This window comes from Cydia pomonella, chromosome 5, assembly GCF_033807575.1.
Source record: "Cydia pomonella isolate Wapato2018A chromosome 5, ilCydPomo1, whole genome shotgun sequence".
NCBI classification, from domain to species: Eukaryota; Metazoa; Arthropoda; class Insecta; order Lepidoptera; family Tortricidae; genus Cydia; species Cydia pomonella.
The window spans coordinates 4,778,699-4,797,099 of NC_084707.1; the positions used below are offsets into that span (position 1 = coordinate 4,778,699).

The 18,401-nt window shown below is 37.5% G+C and overlaps 1 long non-coding RNA gene across 1 annotated transcript; it reads left to right on the forward strand.

Moving 5' to 3' along the window:
- Window positions 1-7,540: 7,540 nt before the first annotated feature.
- On the forward strand, window positions 7,541-17,994 carry LOC133518476 (uncharacterized). The gene is made up of 2 exons (XR_009799485.1): window positions 7,541-8,723; window positions 17,699-17,994. It is a non-coding gene; the product is annotated as an uncharacterized LOC133518476 (long non-coding RNA).
- The last annotated feature ends 407 nt before the right edge of the window (window positions 17,995-18,401 follow it).

Below are 18,401 nucleotides of genomic sequence, written 5' to 3' on the forward strand. Positions count from 1 at the left end.
TTCAAAGTTCACGGTTTGCACGCAAAAATAGACAGCAGTCTATAATTTTTATTTATTTAGTTTATAAGTAATGAATAACTTAACCATCAGGCCTGACATTTTTTTACATTTTAATATTGATTAGGATAGGAGGCAAACGAGCAGACGGATCACCTGATTGAAAGCTATTTCCGCCACCATTAAGATGGGAGTACGGTCTTTTCTTGAAGGCTTGAAGGTCGTATCGGTCCGGAAATGCCGCAGGCGACATTACGTACCTACCACAGTTTAGTTTAAGAGCCCTTAATCCTTGGAGCGTTCTCCGATTTCACGAAATAACGCTCGATAGATGGCGTTGGCGCTCGGTACGCGAGCGCCGGCAACGCGACGCGCGTTTCAATGCAGACTAGAATAATCTTGATAGTTTTCAACATTAATTTTAGTGTCATATGATATCATATGGGCACTCTTTATTTTATTGTATATGCACAGTAGTTTTTTTTATGTACACTACTACTAAGTGTACAGACTACAGAGTGTACTATAACCCTTGCTCTTTATTCTGTCTCTTTCACACCAATGGAAAATGAAGAAGTTAGTAAATGACTGCAGGTATAAATAAAGTATATTAGTGCGATAGAGAGACAGATAGTGTTTCGTTGTCGTATCGTAAACGATTGGCATGTTGGCCACACACTTGCTTGGTGCCTAGCCAAAATACCAATCGTTTGCGTATATTAGTGCGATAGAGAGAGAGTAGTGTTTCGTTGTCGTATCGTGAACGATTGGCATGTTGGCTACGCACCCAAGATACCTAGCCAAGAAGCCAATCGATTGCGCATATTAGTGCGATAGAGAGACGGATAGTGTTTCCTTGTCGTATCGTAAACGTTTGGCATGTTGGCTACGCACCCAGATGCCAATCGTTTGCGCACATTAGTGCTATAGAGTTTCAGTGTTATTTGAAATCACGTTAGGGTTTGTATTATTATTTTTGACCCAAATGAAGTCCATCCAGGTTCTTATGATGGAGTCAGGAGTTGGTCACCAGAACTCCTAATCTACTCATTATAATTCCATCGTGTTTGGGCTCAAAAGATTTGCCCTGACGAACACCATCGATCTAGATGAGGCCCAGGGTCTCATGACGGAGTCAGGAGTTGGTCACCAGAACTCCCCAGAACTCCTAATCTACTCATCATAACTCCATCGAGTTTGGGCTCAATAGATTTACCCTGATGAGCATCATCAATCTAAATGAAGTCCAGGGTCTCATGATGGAGTCAGGAGTAGGTCACTAGGACTCCTAATCTACTCATTATAATTCCATCGTATTTGGGCTCAATAGATTTGCCCTGACGAGTACCATCGATCTAAATGAAGTCCAGGGTCTCATGATGGAGTCAGGAGTTGGTCACCAGAACTCCTAATCTACTCATTATAATTTCATCGTGTTTGGGCTCAAAAGATTTGCCCTGGCGAGTACCATCGATCTAGATGAAGTCCAGGGTCTCATGATGGAGTCAGGAGTTGGTCACCATAATTCCTAATCTACTCATCATAACTCCATCGTGTTTGGGCTCAATAGATTTGCCCTCACGAGCACCATCAATCTAGATGATGTTCAGGGTCTCATGATGGAGTCAGGAGTTGGTCACTAGAACTCCTAATCTACTCATTATAATTCCATCGTGTTTGGGCTCAAAAGATTTGCCCTGACGAGTATCATCGATCTAGATGAAGTCCAGGGTCTCATGATGGAGTCAGGAGTTGGTCACCATAATTCCTAATCTACTCATCATAACTCCATCGTGTTTGGGCTCAATAGATTTGCCCTCACGAGCACCATCAATCTAGATGATGTTCAGGGTCTCATGATGGAGTCAGGAGTTGGTCACCATAATTCCTAATCTACTCATCATAACTCCATCGTGTTTGGGCTCAATAGATTTGCCCTCACGAGCACCATCAATCTAGATGATGTTCAGGGTCTCATGATGGAGTCAGGAGTTGGTCACTAGAACTCCTAATCTACTCATTATAATTCCATCGTGTTTGGGCTCAAAAGATTTGCCCTGACGAGTACCATCGATCTAGATGAAGTCCAGGGTCTCATGATGGAGTCAGGAGTTGATCACCAGAACTCGTAATCTATTTATCATAACTCCATCGTGTTTGGGCTCAATAGATTTACCCCGACAAGCACCATCAAATTACCATTATGATGAATAGATTAGGAGTTCTGGTGACCAACTCCTGAGTCCATCATGAGACCCTCGACTTAATCTAGATCGATGGTACTCGTCAGGGCAAATCTTTTGAGCCCAAACACGATGGAGTTATGATGAATAGACTAGGAGTTCTGGTGACCAACTCCTGAGTCCATCATGAGACCCTGGACCTGGTCTAGATTGATGGTGCTCGTCAGGGAAACTCTATTGAGCCCAAACACGATGGAGTTATGATGAGTAGATTAGGAGTTCTGGTGACCAGCTCCTAACTCCATCATGAGACCCTGGACCTCATCTAGATCGATGGTGCTCGTCAGGGCAAATCATTTGATCTCAAACACGTTGGAATTATAATGAGTAGATTAGGAGTTCTAGTGACCAACTCCTGACTCCATCATGAGACCCTGGACTTTATCTAGATTGATGATGCTCGACAGGGCAAATCTATTGAGCCCAAACACGATGAGGTTATGATGAGTAGTTTAGGGAGTTCTGGTGACCAACTCCTGACTCCATCATGAGACCCTGGACCTCATCTAGATCGATGGTGTTCATCAGGGCAAATCTATTGAGCCCAAACACGATGGAGTTATGATGAGTAGATTAGGAGTTCTGGTGACCAGCTCCTAACTCCATCATGAGACCCTGGACCTCATCTAGATTGATGGTGCTCGTCAGGGCAACTCTATTGAGCCCAAACACGATGGAGTTATGATGAGTAGATTAGGAGTTCTGGTGACCAGCTCCTGACTCCATCATGAGACCCTGGACCTCATCTAGATTGAAGGTGCTCGTCAGGGCAACTCTATTGAGCCCAAACACGATGGAGTTATGATGAGTGGAGTAGGAGTTCTGGTGACCAACTCCTGACTCCATCATGAGACCCTGGACCTCATCTAGATCGATGGTGTTCGTCAGGGCAAATCTTTTGAGCCCCAAACACGATGGGATTATAATTAGTAGATTAGGAGTTCTGGTGACCAACTCCTGACTCCATCATGAGAACTTGGACTTCATCCGGGTCAAAAATAATAATGCAAACCCTAAAGTAATTTCAAGTGAAAATGCGTTTTTCAGAAAATCGCAGCCAAATAACACTAGACCTTACTCATAGTGTTGTGTTCCTGCCGGTGAGTAAGGTTGCCAGAGCTCAACGAGGGGCGGGAGGGGGTTAGGGTCGGCAACGCGCATGTAACTCCTCTGGAGTTGCAGGCGTACATATGCGGGCCGTATGCTTGTTTGCCACCGACGTAGTATAAAAAAAAGTAACACTGAAAATCCATCAATAAGCGAGTCTGTTGTTAGGCATACTGTAAAAAATGAACTTTTATTAAGATTTTCTAATCGCAGTATATAGCACTTCTCGGAACTCCGTAGCTGATTACGAACACAACGAATGCCTGACAATCGAGCACAGGTCCGTCCTCTAAGCGCGCTCCGCGCGGACTGAGAGCGGGGCGTCGCTGCTGCGTGATTTATACGTGTTTAAAAAAAATATAAATTTACGGCAATGTAGGTCCCATAGTTACGATTTTTTTTTTATAGGTTAACATAAAGTTACAGTTTGCTATAATATTATTTTTAAAGCAAAATATGCGTACAATTTGCGGAAATAAAATATAATAAAACCCTGTTTTCGCCAAAAAAATTAAGAAAACTCGGAAGGTATTTTATCAGTTTTTTCAAATGAATCTTCGATTGTTAATCATTCCAGCCCCTCGTACGAGATATGTTGAATCAAATTGTAGTCATTCATGTACCAAATGATTCTTGTTTATAGCAAAATTGAGAACCGAAACGCCACATCTCACTGCAAATTTTGGAAAAGACTCCAAAAAAACCTCATTAAAAAAGAGGTTTATAAGAGAAAATGAAAATTTGAACTGTTGGAGCCCCTAGTTTAGGAAACGATTATTTAAGTACGTTGTCAGTTTTTGAATAAATACTAATAGTTACGTCGTAATCTTGAATGAAAAAGGAAGCATTTTACAAAATACGCTCGTCTGTAGGAATAAGGCCTCTTAAAATAAACTTGTGGCCCCCACTCTGCTAGCCGTACATAGGAATTTTAAGGGTTAGTCAAATCTTTACTTAATGTAATCTTTGACAAAATAAAACCACAGTAATAGAGCCATTTATTAGCTTATAGGGTTCCGTGGTCAACTAAGAACCGTCGCTGTGCGTACAAAAGTCGCCATGTGTTTTTAACCTACTTTACAGGAGACACAAAAAACTGTTATTTTGATAATTATTGGGCCGAAACAAATCAATATTTTTATGACAAATGTTTTTGCACTTTAAGATTTTTTTTTTTTCATTTATTTTTCAAAGGCACATAAAGATACATTAAGGAATTACCTAAAATGATATTTTAGTTTTAATAACATGAAAAAAATCCTTTTTCATAAATATGTTACATAGCGATTTTTGTTTGAGTCATAAATAACCTCTAAGTGTCTTCGCGTTACATGGTTAGATGTAATTGTTAAGGACCTTATACAGTTTTTGTTCTTTATCGTCACAAGGCTATTTAAAATAAAAACCGGCCAAGAGCATGTCGGGCCATGCTCGGAGTAGGGTTCCGTAGTTACTCTTCCGTCACAATAAGCTAAACTGGAGCTTAAAGTATGGTAGATTGTTAACCAAGGGATGAACCGTGGGTGTACGTCTTTTTACTATGAAGGGAAAAAATTGCGATAACTCAAAAACAGCTAAACTGATCATATCCGCTATAGTTTTCATTTAAAGTCTTTCTTAAGCTCTACTTTCAAGATTTTTTTCATATTTTTTGGACCTATGGTTGAAAAGTTAGAGGGGGGGGACACATTTTTTTTTTCTTTCGGAACAATTATCTCCGAATATATTCACTTTATCAAGAAATGTTTGTTGAACACCCCTATTAGTTTTGAAAGACCTTTCCAACGAAATCCCACACTGTAAGGGTTGAAGCGAAAAAAATGTTCACCCCCACTTTACGTGTAGGGGAGGTACCCTAAAAAAAATTATTTTTTTAGATTTTATTGTACGACTTTGTCGGTTTTATTGATTTATATATCCATGCCAAATTTCAGCTTCCTAGCACTAACGACCACGGAGCAAAGCCTCGGACAGACAGACAGACAGACGGACATGGCGAAACTATAAGGGTTCCTAGTTGACTACGGAACCCTAAAAACGATGTGCGTTTTCAATAAAACAGGAAAAATACTGTTTAAGTCAATATAATTAAATTTTAATCGTGAATAGGGATTGCAAATATTCGAAGCTTTCAGGTATTCGAATATTTGACTTTTTCTGACGAGATACGAATTCGAACAAAATGCGAATATTTTAAAGAAATAAGAAAATGACCGGGAATAGTTTTTTTTGTATCGTTATATTCAAAAACTATTTTCAAATATTGCATAAACTAATGATATTTTGCAGAAATACACTTAATTGACTAGTTTTATCATCCTACTGCGATGTTAACATTTATAAAAACGAGTCGAAACTCAAAAATTTGACGTAAGTATTCAATATTTGTAGATAAAACTTTCAGTATAAATGCATCGTCTCGTGAATGAATACTATTATAACTATATATAAGCATCCAAACACATTATTATTTTTGCGATTTAAATTTATTTTTTTTTTTAGTCAATCAGTTGCTTATAAAAAGCCTTTCATTCAATTGTATTTTGTTCCGCTCTCGTTCCCAGTGGTTGTGTGAGAGTAAACGGATAGTACACCGTGTGGCTTAGCATCGAAAAGAGTGTTAGGCAAGGATGTGTAGCGTCACCGTGGCTGTTTTATCTACTCATGGACTGTTCTATCTAGTTTGCATTGCATAATTTGAGAAATGATGAATGTGGGTTGAGAATGAGGGGTATTGCTAGCATCATCGGGTGAAGAGTTGCAGGAGATGGTAACCAGAATACATGGGTCTTTTGAAAGGAAAGGAATGAAATAAATGTAAGCAAGACGAAAGCAATGGTATTTGGAAAGGGGGGAAATATAACAAACTTTGAAATTTTTTATTGGTCAAGAAAGAGTGGAACAAGTGAAATAGCTTGTGTACCTGGGAACTTTGTTTACTAGAGACGGTAAGCATGATAAACACATTGAAAGGAAGTAAATGCTGGAAATTAATCGTGTCGTGTGGATGGGGCACTTAACGCTTTTATGAGCAGCCAGAAGGTGTCACAAAAATCACGGTTGTCTGTGCATAAAGGGGTGTTGGTGCCCGCACTTATGTATGGTAGCGAAAGTTAGGTATAGCAGAAGAGGCATCAGAGCCACGTGGATGCAGTGGAAACTAGAGCGTTAAGAAGTGTGTGGTGTGAGATTACAAGATAGAATTAGGAACAGTATGATAAAGGAAAAGTCCTGACTGAACGAAGATGTAGTGACAAGAATTGAAAAAGGTATGTTGAGATACCATCTCAAACCATTCGACAGGTGGAAAGAATGAGTGAAAGAAGGGTAATAAAGAGAGTGTATAATGGAGAAGTAGAAGACGGAGCTGGAAAGGGTAGACCTCGGCAGACTTTCTCTGATCAAATCGGGGAAATCTTGAAGAAAGGCCAGGTCTAGACACTCTAAACAGTAGCAAGTGGAAATCCGTGGTCTTTGCCTACCCCTCCGGGAAATAGGCGTGATTGTATGTATTGTATGTGTCTATGTATATTGAATTTTTATTAGCTTTATTTGTTTTGGCAAGTTTTGATTCATGATGGTCGGCTATTATAATATTGGAATATTAAAGGGAAAAATTTGGGTGACTACTGGGCAGATTATTCGTCACCTGAAGGTGCATGGTTAAATTAGTCGGGCAGGTGGGTTTACGCTATATCGGAATATTTCAATTCAGAGTAATAACTGTGTGGTTACACAAATTATATGGAAAAGATTATTAAGGAATTTCATAAAGTTGCGTTTTAAATAATATCCGAAATAAACCTGCAATCAATCAGAGTTCATGCGTTAGAAAATGGTCAACTAAAAAAAGGTAATTATTTTTGGGGTATTAATCATCGGATTTAAAGTTTTCGTAGTTTCGTTTTTAATTTATTTAGGATCACCAACAGACAATACATCAGAGAAAAAATAATCTGTAGCTTACATAACATTAAGGGTAGATGTTTGTCCAATTATAGGTAACCACAGCTTATTTACACTGAGTTTACACAGGTAAACTAATGATTCACTTGAAATAAACATGTTTAGTAAGTACTTGTACAAAACTTGAGGGTAGTATTTACCTAGTAAAAGTATTTCCACCACGAGACCACGGATTTCCACTTGCTATGTAATATACGGTAGATTGGATAGTTATAAGAAAAAAAAGAAGTCTAGAAATATAACATCGACTGCAACTAGTACAAAAATATCGCTATGTGGCAAGACTCGCATATCAGCCGCACGTATGTAATTGCTGCTCAAATAAGCTAATGCAGTTATGGGATTTATTCCAGTTAGCGATTATAGGAAGAGCATTCAAAGTATGGCCGTCACATACCTACATTTGTTAAATCCTTAAATATTGAAATAAGCACCACGCTGTTTTTGGAGCATGTGCGTATAGAAATAAGGTTCAAAATGGCATTAAAATCTGAAAATCGTTAAAAATCACATAGCGACTTTTGTAGGCACAGCGACGCCGACGTGCTTCATTTTCGTATCAGTTGAGGTTGCCGAACCCTTTTAGTAGCTTTAATCAATATTATTTAAAGAGAAATTTAGTTATATCGATCTCCTGGAAAATCATGTCCAGTGTAGTAATATTTGTAAACATCCCATCAATTATAGTTTATATAATAAGGCTGATATTTAAACATAAGACAAACTCTTTATCTCACTTACGCGAGCGGAAAAACACCAAATTTTATGAAGATTCTCGAAATTTAGACCGTTTCAGTTTGACTATAGGTATTAAGGCGGTTCAATTCAATCACATTGCCGTCGCATTTTGTTGCGAAGTGCGGAACACCACCGCACCACCGCTCCGTATCTCCGTCCAGAGCTGCGGTGCACGACGAACCGCGTTTATTTACAAAAATCCATACGGTACTAGGGAGCTCGGTGTGGCATACCGCACCTCGCCTCCGTCTTAAATAGGAAGTGTTCCCGGTACTGGTCTTCTATACAAATACAGTCCCGGAAACGGGAATTCCCGGTTCTCGACGTACAAACTCAGTACTGGGAACATTCGCTAAACTGAAAGCACGAACCGTCGTGCGATTGCACCTTCGAACGGAGAAGCTGAACCAGTGTGTTATACCATGCGGATAATGCGGATTTTGCGTACAGTACAAAGTTAAAAACTGCAGCACCGAACACCGCTCCGCTGTGCCTACTCCAGTGTGATCACCTCCTAATTTCTGATAAGCTGGATTCCTCTTAAAATGAGTGATAACTAAGACTATAAGAACGTTGATTCGCGAATACCAGTTCAGTGTTGACACGACGATACTACCATGTTGTTCGGAAGATTTTTCCTCCTTATTTTTGGGCTGACGATTTTGGCTCCATGTAAGTCTATAGTTATGTGATTATCATCAGATTAAAATCAATCATCATCATTTTGTGCCAAAACCTATTTCGGGTTTTTTTTTTTCCGAAAACAAAATGTGGAAATGTCACCGTACAAATTTCTATGAAAATATGTCTTTTACAATGACATATCCACACTTTATTCTGTCGAAATCTTTGTAGAGTTTGGTCAAAAATAGTCATTTGTTTTACAAGGGGGCAAAGTTGTTGTTTAACCCCTCGTGCATTGACATCCGAACCCCTCGTGCATTGACATCCGAGCCAACGAAAGATTTCAAAATAAAACGACGAGCGTAGCGAGTGGTTCCAAAATAGAATCTTGAACGGGATTTCAGATTGGAGGGTTAAACAAACTTTGCCACCGAGTGAAATACAAAATTGTTCACCACACCAACGCGAGGAAAATACAAACTGTAAAACATTACAAATGTCACCCAAATGAACGCTATTAAATATTTGTCATTCAAAATCATCACTTAAAAGTCAAACCCGGCCAACATAAGGAAACATTCATCTAATTACTTTGCCACTCTTGTGGATGAAATGTAACTTTCTCATCAGTTTTTGAAGTTACAAGAGAGCCTTTACCAGCTGGTGTGGTGAAAAAAAATATTTTTAATATACGACGAATTAAATAGGTAATAATAAAAAAACCGGTCAAGTGCGAGTTCGTTTCACTTGCGCACCTAGGGTTCCGTACAAACTTTGAATTATCTTGTGTAACTATAAAGGCGAAAGATTTTGATCAGAAGTACCTATTGGGACCGTGCGAAGTGCATGGTGGGGGTATGTAAAGCGATCCCAGCGCAAAAGGTGGTAAAAATTTGAACTAACTGCGGATAGCGTCTCTAACATTTCGTACAATTATATGGCTCGAAATGAAACTTTGATTTACGATTACTCCTGAAATATTCATTTAAATTGTATGGTGTAAGGGACCATTGTAATCTGTATGAGATGCTTAATATAACTAACGTATTTATTTTGATAATTGTTAATAATGTATCCATGTAAATAGCTTTGCAAATGCCACATATTACGTGATCTTTTTCTAGAAGTTAAGAATGGATATAGTAAGTTATCCTTAAAAGATAGACATTTAACATCGCGGACTTTTTTGTAGACCTATGAATGAGAAACAACCCCACCATACATTGTGTTGTTATAGCTCAAACGGATTAGGCAGCGTTTTCGATTAAAGCTCCTAGCTAGCGTGATTTTTTCCGAAAACATCGTTATATTTCAAACAATTTACACAAAACCTTAACAAGTTATATACTTAAGCCTTCCTCAAGAATCACTCTATTGATAGATGAAAGTCGTATGAAAATCCGTTCAGTAGTTTTTAGTTTTGGAGTAGTTTTATAAGATGTAGTGAATTGACGTTTTCCCCTAGACTTGCGGACACTAGGTTGCGTGACAGTCGTGCACGCTCCCAATAATAATAATAAATAATAATAAAATCTTTATTTACTTGAAACCTAATACAAAATGTGAGGCTTACATTAAATTACAAATTCCAGCTCTGAATTGGTTAATATCATATTTAAATAACAGGAAACAGTATGTCCAAATAGAATATTACAGTGAACAATTACGTCAGTTAAAAACATACAAATCCGATATAATATCCATAAACAACTCAATTCCACAAGGCAGCGTGCTGGGTTGTGTCCTTTTTATAATATATATTAATGACCTCCCAAAAATTACAGAACAGGAACACAAGTGCATAATGTTTGCCGATGATGTTTCACTTCTCTTCAAAAGTCCCACGAGTAACGACGCCTATAAAAATATAACCGAAACATACGTCACAATAGTAAACTGGCTAAAAGATCACAACCTTGTAATCAATAACAAAAAGTCTAAAATTATCCAGTTCAGACCACATCAAAAACGCGCCATAGATATAAGTTACATTGCAAAACAATTAAACATTGAAGAGGTATCGGATTGTTCGCTTTTGGGTATAACTATAGACACACATCTTGATTGGAAAAGGCATATAGCAGGACTTAAAAACAAGCTAGCTTCATTTGTATATGCCTTAAGTGTACTTAAATCTAACACAAATGAATCATGTGCGCTTACAGCGTATTATGGATATGCACATTCCTTGTTACGATACGGAGTTTTATTGTGGGGACACAGTACCGACGCACATGATGCCTTTGTCATGCAGAAAAAATGTATTCGCATAATCGTCAATATTAAACAAACAACAAGTTGCAAACCACACTTTATAAGACTAGGAGTTTTAACTTTACCTTCAATTTGCATTTTAGAGTCAGCCACATTTGTTCGTAAAAATATCCATTTATTTAATTTCAATACAAACCCCCGCCGTAATTTAGATCTTATTCTGCCGGAACCAAAAATTGACATTTTCAAAAAAGGACCATACTACACGTCGATACAAATCTACAACCATGTCCCCAGTTTTATCAAATCAGAAGAAAACAACAATATATTTGAAAGAAAATTAAAGCAGCATTTATTAAAAAAAGCATATTATACTATAACCGAATTTATGGAAGAAAAAAAGTTATAGCCATAGATTGACACACAATAAACGTTTTAATCATCATAAATTGCTACACATATCAATAATACTACATAATAATTGCTACATATATAATGAATGTTGTTATTAGCAATGAGCTTGTGATACATGTATAGGTTATGTTAGTTATAAGTTTGTAAAATCCACTATATTATGTTAAATAACTTTGTAAGTTACTTAAATTGTTTTGTATTTGCTACACCCTATTCAGGGTCCATGTGATACCGTAAGAAATGTGTAACTACTACCTAAAAATGTACCATGGAAGCAAGAAATAAATGAATACTGAATACAAAATAAACTTATTTTAGGTTTGTAACAGTTCCATTTGGATTGAGCCTCTGTTTCCTGAACTAGGACAAAGCCTGTGACTCAGGATTCAGCGATTCCTCCGGAGAAATTGGTACAGGTAGTTTAGTGAACAGGTACTTTAAGAAGAAGTGAAAACACAATAATAATACTAAGATAGAAAATGACAATGTAAAAAATCTAAATATTATATAAAGAGAAGAAAAACAGCTGACGTGTGTGTGTGTGTGTGTGTCTGTGTGTGTGTGTGTGTGTGTGTGTGTGTGTGTGCGCGTATGCGCGTGTGTGTGTGTGTGTCTGTACAGTTCTATGTTTTAAAAAAGGGAAAAAATTATACATATAGGGCTAAGGTTAGTAAAATGACTCATTTGATAGTGTTTAATAGTGATTCCGTTTCTTGATAGGTCTGTGATTTAAGCCATGTTTGTAATTTAGACTTACAGTCATAGCTATTTAGTGCATAGATGTTTAGGTGTTTATTTACTTTATTGTAAATACGAGCACTCATTGCTACGTACTGACGGCTGGCGAAAGTCGTCCTTTGGAGTACCACAGGACAGACAGTTTGTTTATTTCGCTTGCTACTTGCTTTCGCGGAAAATGGAAGATGTCGGTGTCTACGTAAAATGGTACGATGGATGTACAGCTGTCTAACAGACAGAACACTACATTCATAGTACAGTTGTGTTGTCGGATATCTGTACGGTTTTGACGAAGCAACCTTTAGTACGGCACGCTGAGCGCGCTCTAACTTAAGCATAGCTGTTTTGCCAGCGGCCCCCCACACTGGAATACAGTAGGTGACGAGTGATTGACAAAGGGACGAATATGCCATCATTAAAGTTTTAAAGTCAGCAGAGTGACGCAATTTCTTAAAAACGAACATAAGTTTCCTAACACGGGAAGTCAGACAGTCGATATGAGTGTGCCAGTCTAATTTTTGGTCAATTGTTACACCTAAGTATTTAATAGTGGAGGCTTGGGTGAGAGGGACGCAAAGACAGTTAGGCGAGGGAGACTGGCAGATATGGCTCTTTATGGTAAAAGAAGGAGCAGGTAGTGACGTGCTAGCAATTGCAAAAGGGATGCATTTTGTTTTATCTAAATTCAGAGTGAGTTGATTGGTCTTAAGCCATTGCATCACGGAGTGTAGGCCTTTTTCTGCGTGGAATTTCGTCTCAGCCCAATCAGAGCCATGGAAGAGTAAGGCAGTGTCATCGGCGTAGGCTATAATTTTACAGTTATCGAGGGACATTTGGCATAGTTGGTTTATGTAAATTTGGAACAGCGTGGGGCCCAAGATGCTACCCTGTGGAACTCCATAGCTTATGGTTTCTTCTCTACTGACGTAGTTGTTGATCTTTACAGATTGGGAGCGTTTGGACAGGTAGTCTTTAAACAAGTTAAGCGTTGTTCCGCGAACACCCAAGTATTCCAATTTATGCAATAATATTGGGATTGACACAGTATCAAATGCCTTGGAGAGGTCTAGAAATATACCTAAGCATCTACGTTTATCATCTAGTTGGCAGGTTATAAATCCAGTTAGCTCGGAGACCGCGTCTTCGGTCGACTTTCCGGGGCGAAAGCCGTACTGGTTATTTGCAATAAGGTTGTATCGCCCTATATACTTTACCAGTGCGGAATTCATGACTCTCTCCAAGACCTTTGACAGAGTACTCAGTACGGATATTGGTCTGTAGTTATTATAGTTAGCTCGGTCTCCGTTCTTATATATAGGATGCACGATGGCCTTTTTGAATGCACTGGGAAATGTCCCGGTTCTTATTGACACATTACAGACGTGGGTGATGACAGGAATAAGCGTGGTGAGGGAGTTTTTGACGACTTTTGCCGGTATACCGTCCCAGCCAGTGGCGCAATCGCTGCGTAAGTTTTTTATGATTTTTTCGACATCCGTCTCATTTACTTCGAGAATAACAAGCGAGTTACACTGTGACAGATCAGACTGGTAAGTGAGGTAAGATGTAGGTGATGAGGTGGGCCCAATATTGGTCGCAAGAGTTTTGCCAATGTTTGAAAAGAATTGGTTCACGGAATTCACAGATTCCAAACGCGATTTGGTCGTGCATAGCAAGTCATTTGAAAAGGAGGGGGTGGATCTAGTTAAAGTGATACTTTTTATAAGATTCCAGGTTGCTTTAGCGTTATTTTTACATTTTTTGAACTCGTTTCGTTCATAGTCTCTCTTTAATTTCCGGAGTAACTTGTTGCAGAAGTTACGATACCTAGAGTATGTCAATTTTAAAGTAAAATTTTCTGGTGATTTTTTTGATTTTTTATGTAGATGATCTCTATTTCTTATACAGCGTAGCAACCCGGGGGTAATCCAAGGCTTAATTGTTCTGTCTTTTTTACGGATTTTAACTATGTTAGTGTTTTTTGTAATAATCAAGGAGAGAATATCTATCAATTTGTTAGTGGCAGAGTTAGCGTCGGTGGCTGATAACACAGATGTAAAGTCGTACGAGTCGATTTCTTGGCGAATAGTTTCATAGTTAATCCGTCTACATGTTTCGTTACTTTTGGGACGTTAGTATAGTATAGTTCTGTACAGCGCCATCTATCGGCAAATAGTCTAATTTGCGCGATGTAATGCACGTATGTTGGTTTTTCGAGGATAATTCTCTATCATGTGAACCGATTTCAAAAATTATTCTTTTATTTGAAAAAAGGTGTTTTTAATGTAATCTCATAGCAATTTCCAGTGTAATAAACACACTTTTAGTTGGTTAAATTGCAAACTGAATTCAGAAAGGTTTTTTGTTACTTAAAAAAAGTTACCAAGATAGAGGTCTGATTATATTTTTCCTGTAAAATTTATAGTAATGTTAATATTATGTAAATATTTCATAATTTTTCTTCGGTAAACTTCAGAGATAAGGGGGGGGATGCTATTTTTTTACATTTTCCTCCATAAACCATTTTTTTTCCACTACTAAAAAAATATTAAAAAATTGTTTTGGAATGGGCATGAGCTCTTTCTAATGAAACCCCACTTGACCTTCTCATTAGACTTTGAAATTTTGCCCCCTCTTCACATTGGGCTTTACCCATAGTTATTAAAAATATAATATTAAAATAATACTTTCAATGTGTCTGGGTTAGCGTTCTCTAACTCTGGGTAATCGATAGCTTAGAAGTGGTTCTCGAGATATTTAGCGGTGTGACAGACGGACGGACGGACAGAGTCGCACCATAAGGGTTCCTTTTGTACCTTTTTGGTACGGAACCCTTAAAAGAATGGATATTATGTATACATATTTATGAATTCATTCATTATATAGAGTCGGACCAAGCTAACATTTGCTAAAATTACAAATTTCAAATTTCTTTTAAAACATGACCTTTTTAAGTACAATGAAGCTTTTAGACTTTGTTCTGTCAAAGTCTGTGTAGAGTTAGTTTAGACTGACTCTAAGTATCTTATACATATTACACACAGCTCAAAAAGTTGTATTTTCCGTAGGTGTTTAGTGTGCGCAAAGTTGGTTTTTGCGAATAGTGCTTTTTGCTTTTCCATTTTATCAAGTTTATTTCTGATCTAATCGTAATTCTGTTGTAGATAGACCACAGCTATGTCCTTAGGTTTAATGTTTTTTCGAGTTTTTAAATTATTAATAAGAATTAGGAACATTTAAAATGTTGTATGAAAACTGTTAATCGGTCCTAATTTTAAAAATAATCGAACAAAGTCAAACGTTGTGGCATAGCTATTATTAATATACATCCAATTATGTAAGCATATTTTCCATAATATGAATATCCAGAGAAGGAAATGGGGACTACGTTTGTATGGAGAAGCGGCCGTCCCCTTTCCTCTTCAGCCATAGAATCCCATACAATAAAATCTCAGAGCCCATAGATTAAAACAAGAGACAGTTAATAACTATGCTATATCTATGAAAATCTTTAACCCCATTCCGATGACATTGAAATAATATGCTAACATAGAGCTGGGTGCGTAGCCAACATGCCAATCGTTTACGCTCTGTAGCGAACGAAACGCAACTGTCACAGTCGCACTAATATGGAAAAGTGATAGACACAAAGCGTTTCGTTGTCGTAACGCAAGCGATTGTCACCTTGGCTAATAGGCACCCTGATCTGATAATGAAGTCGGAAAGTGGCCAAACAGACATTGGGCTTAGGCTCATAAGAAAGATCTCGAAGAGTTCTTAATATAAGGTAGAAGTACTAGTGCTCGACGCTGCACTAGTCACCGACATGGGCACTTTATTTCATGTAAATATAAGTTAAATTTGAACAACGAAGATTTTTCTGTATTCGAACTTAATCCTTGTCACTTTGACATAAAGTGCCCATGTCGAGTACTAGTGCAGCGTCGAGCACTAGTACTTCTACCTTACAAAGAAAAAATACGGTCAGCAATTTAAGTTTGAATGAAAATATTTTTGAAGTGAAAACTTCTTTAGCGGCGCTGTGCACTTTTTGTGGTAGGGAAAAACTGTTAAACTCACGACAGGTCACGTGACCGATAGATTCGTTAGATTGAAAATTCTTAAGACGGACACGTGACCTGATCGAAAAACTGTTACAATGTCATTGAAGCCAGTAGACCGCCGGCGCGGCGTAGGAGAGGAAGTATTGTATTTTACGATATAAATGATAGTACTTTTATACTGATAATTAAAGCAATTCGTGCAAAATTATTCCCTAACCATTCAAAAATATCAATAATGCACAATGTTAATATGCAAGTTTTCACTTCTGCCGGCACTCCCTGAGTGCAACCCGTTGTTTTTTTTTTCATGACACTTGTTCGTAAACGGTGCCAGCATACTGAAATGGAATGTGGTATATTATGCCCACGGGCGGTAATAGATTTTTTATTTTATTTAATTATACCCATGGGCATATTTTTTAATCATGTCACTAATTCATACGAACCAAGTAGATATAAATGAGTTTTACTTTCAAAATATTGACGTTTCTAATTTAATATTCTTATTTATTTCAAAAAATATTTAATTTGATTAATTTAATAGCCGTTTAAAATACACAATTTATTTTTTACACAATTTTCAATCGCGGCTAAATGCTGGATGGATCTGTGCCTTCGATGCTTAAACTGTCAATAATGATAATATGGCGGACGAATGTTTGAAATGTCACCGTATGTAAGAATTATTTCGCTTAAAATTTAGTTTTTTACTCACAAGTGTGATGAAAATCATTGTGTGTGCCACGGACGGTACAGGAATTACGAACTCGTGTTAATTCTTTTTTGCCGCCCTTAATACACAATGTACTATACCAAACCAGTTTGTAAAGGCTATCTTTCTTCATCAGATCAGAAAGTTGCATTTTATCCACAAGAGTGGCAAAGTAACTTGATTCTAGACGACCGGTCTGGCCTAGTCGGTAGTGACCCTGCCTATGAAACCGATGGTCCTGGGTTAAAATCCTGGTAAGCGCATTTATTTGTGGGATGAACACAAATATTTGTTCCTTAGTTATGGGTGTTTTCTATGTAGGTATTGTATGTATCGTTGTCCGAGTACCCACAACAAGAGCCTTCTTAAGCTTTCTGTGGGGCTTAGTCAATTTGTGTAATAATGTCCTATAATATTTATTATTTATTTATGCTAATTTGAGTTGACTGGTGGAATTGTTTTTTAAGTAATAATTTTTTAAATTTGTTCAGTTAGTATTTTCCTCACGTTGCTCGTTCAAGATTCCATGATTAGGACCGCTCGCTACGCTTGTGGTTCAATTTAGTTAATCTTTCGCTTCCTTGGGCATCAACTTCGTCTCTTGTAAATAACAATTAGTTAAATTAAAAACTTTAAAAACCTCCTACGCTATGCCAATAAAATCCATTTTATCCCAAAAATGCATTACATCATTTTGTGTTAATATGTAAGGCATGTAATTAAAGTGTTAAACTGCTGGATGGATTTTTATGAAACATAGCTAAAATTACCGTAAGAAAACTCGCTTTCAGGTTAAAAAAATCCTTCCATTTAATACCCTTCTTTTTGCGTCGAGGGTTAAAAATAAGTTTTAACTGAATTTATTTATTTTTTTCTTATAGGGGGTCATCACAGCGGCGTAGTGGAAGCAAGACCTTGCTTGGATGTTCTGTTCGATGCTATAGTTGGTCGCCCACCTCGATATCCACATTCACCACCAGTGCACGTGTTTATCTACAATAGTAATGACAACAGGAATTTAAATAACAACAGGAATTTTTATTAATTTATTTTATTTATTTTGTTTTTTGTTTATGACCTAACCTAACCTAACTACTAAGGTCTCCTTTAAATAACTAAAGCGTAAAAGGAGTTCAAACTTGTTGTTGTTTGGTCAATAAATAGTAATGTAAATATATATTTTTATTTCCCTGTCTTTCCTTTACCCCCAACCACGTCTTACATATGATCAGACATGCCAGTAAAAGAAACATTTTCTGATTTTACAATTTGGCCTACAGTTTTTTTTATTAATGTTTAACTAGTTTTGCCTTTTCTTATTTAAACTTTTATAAGTAAAATACATGATAAAGAAAGTCATAATTTACAACTAAAAGTCTACAGTACCCCTAGTGTAAATATTTTCGACAGCGAAACGTGACGTACGCGTTTGCGTTAAGTGTCATTTGGTATGAGATTTTTGACTTTCCAAAACGTCCCGCTTGGCGCGCTGTTCAAAAACCCATACAAAATGAGACTTAACGCAAACGCGTACGTCACGTTTCGCTATCGACTAAAATTACACTAGGGGTACAGATTACCAGT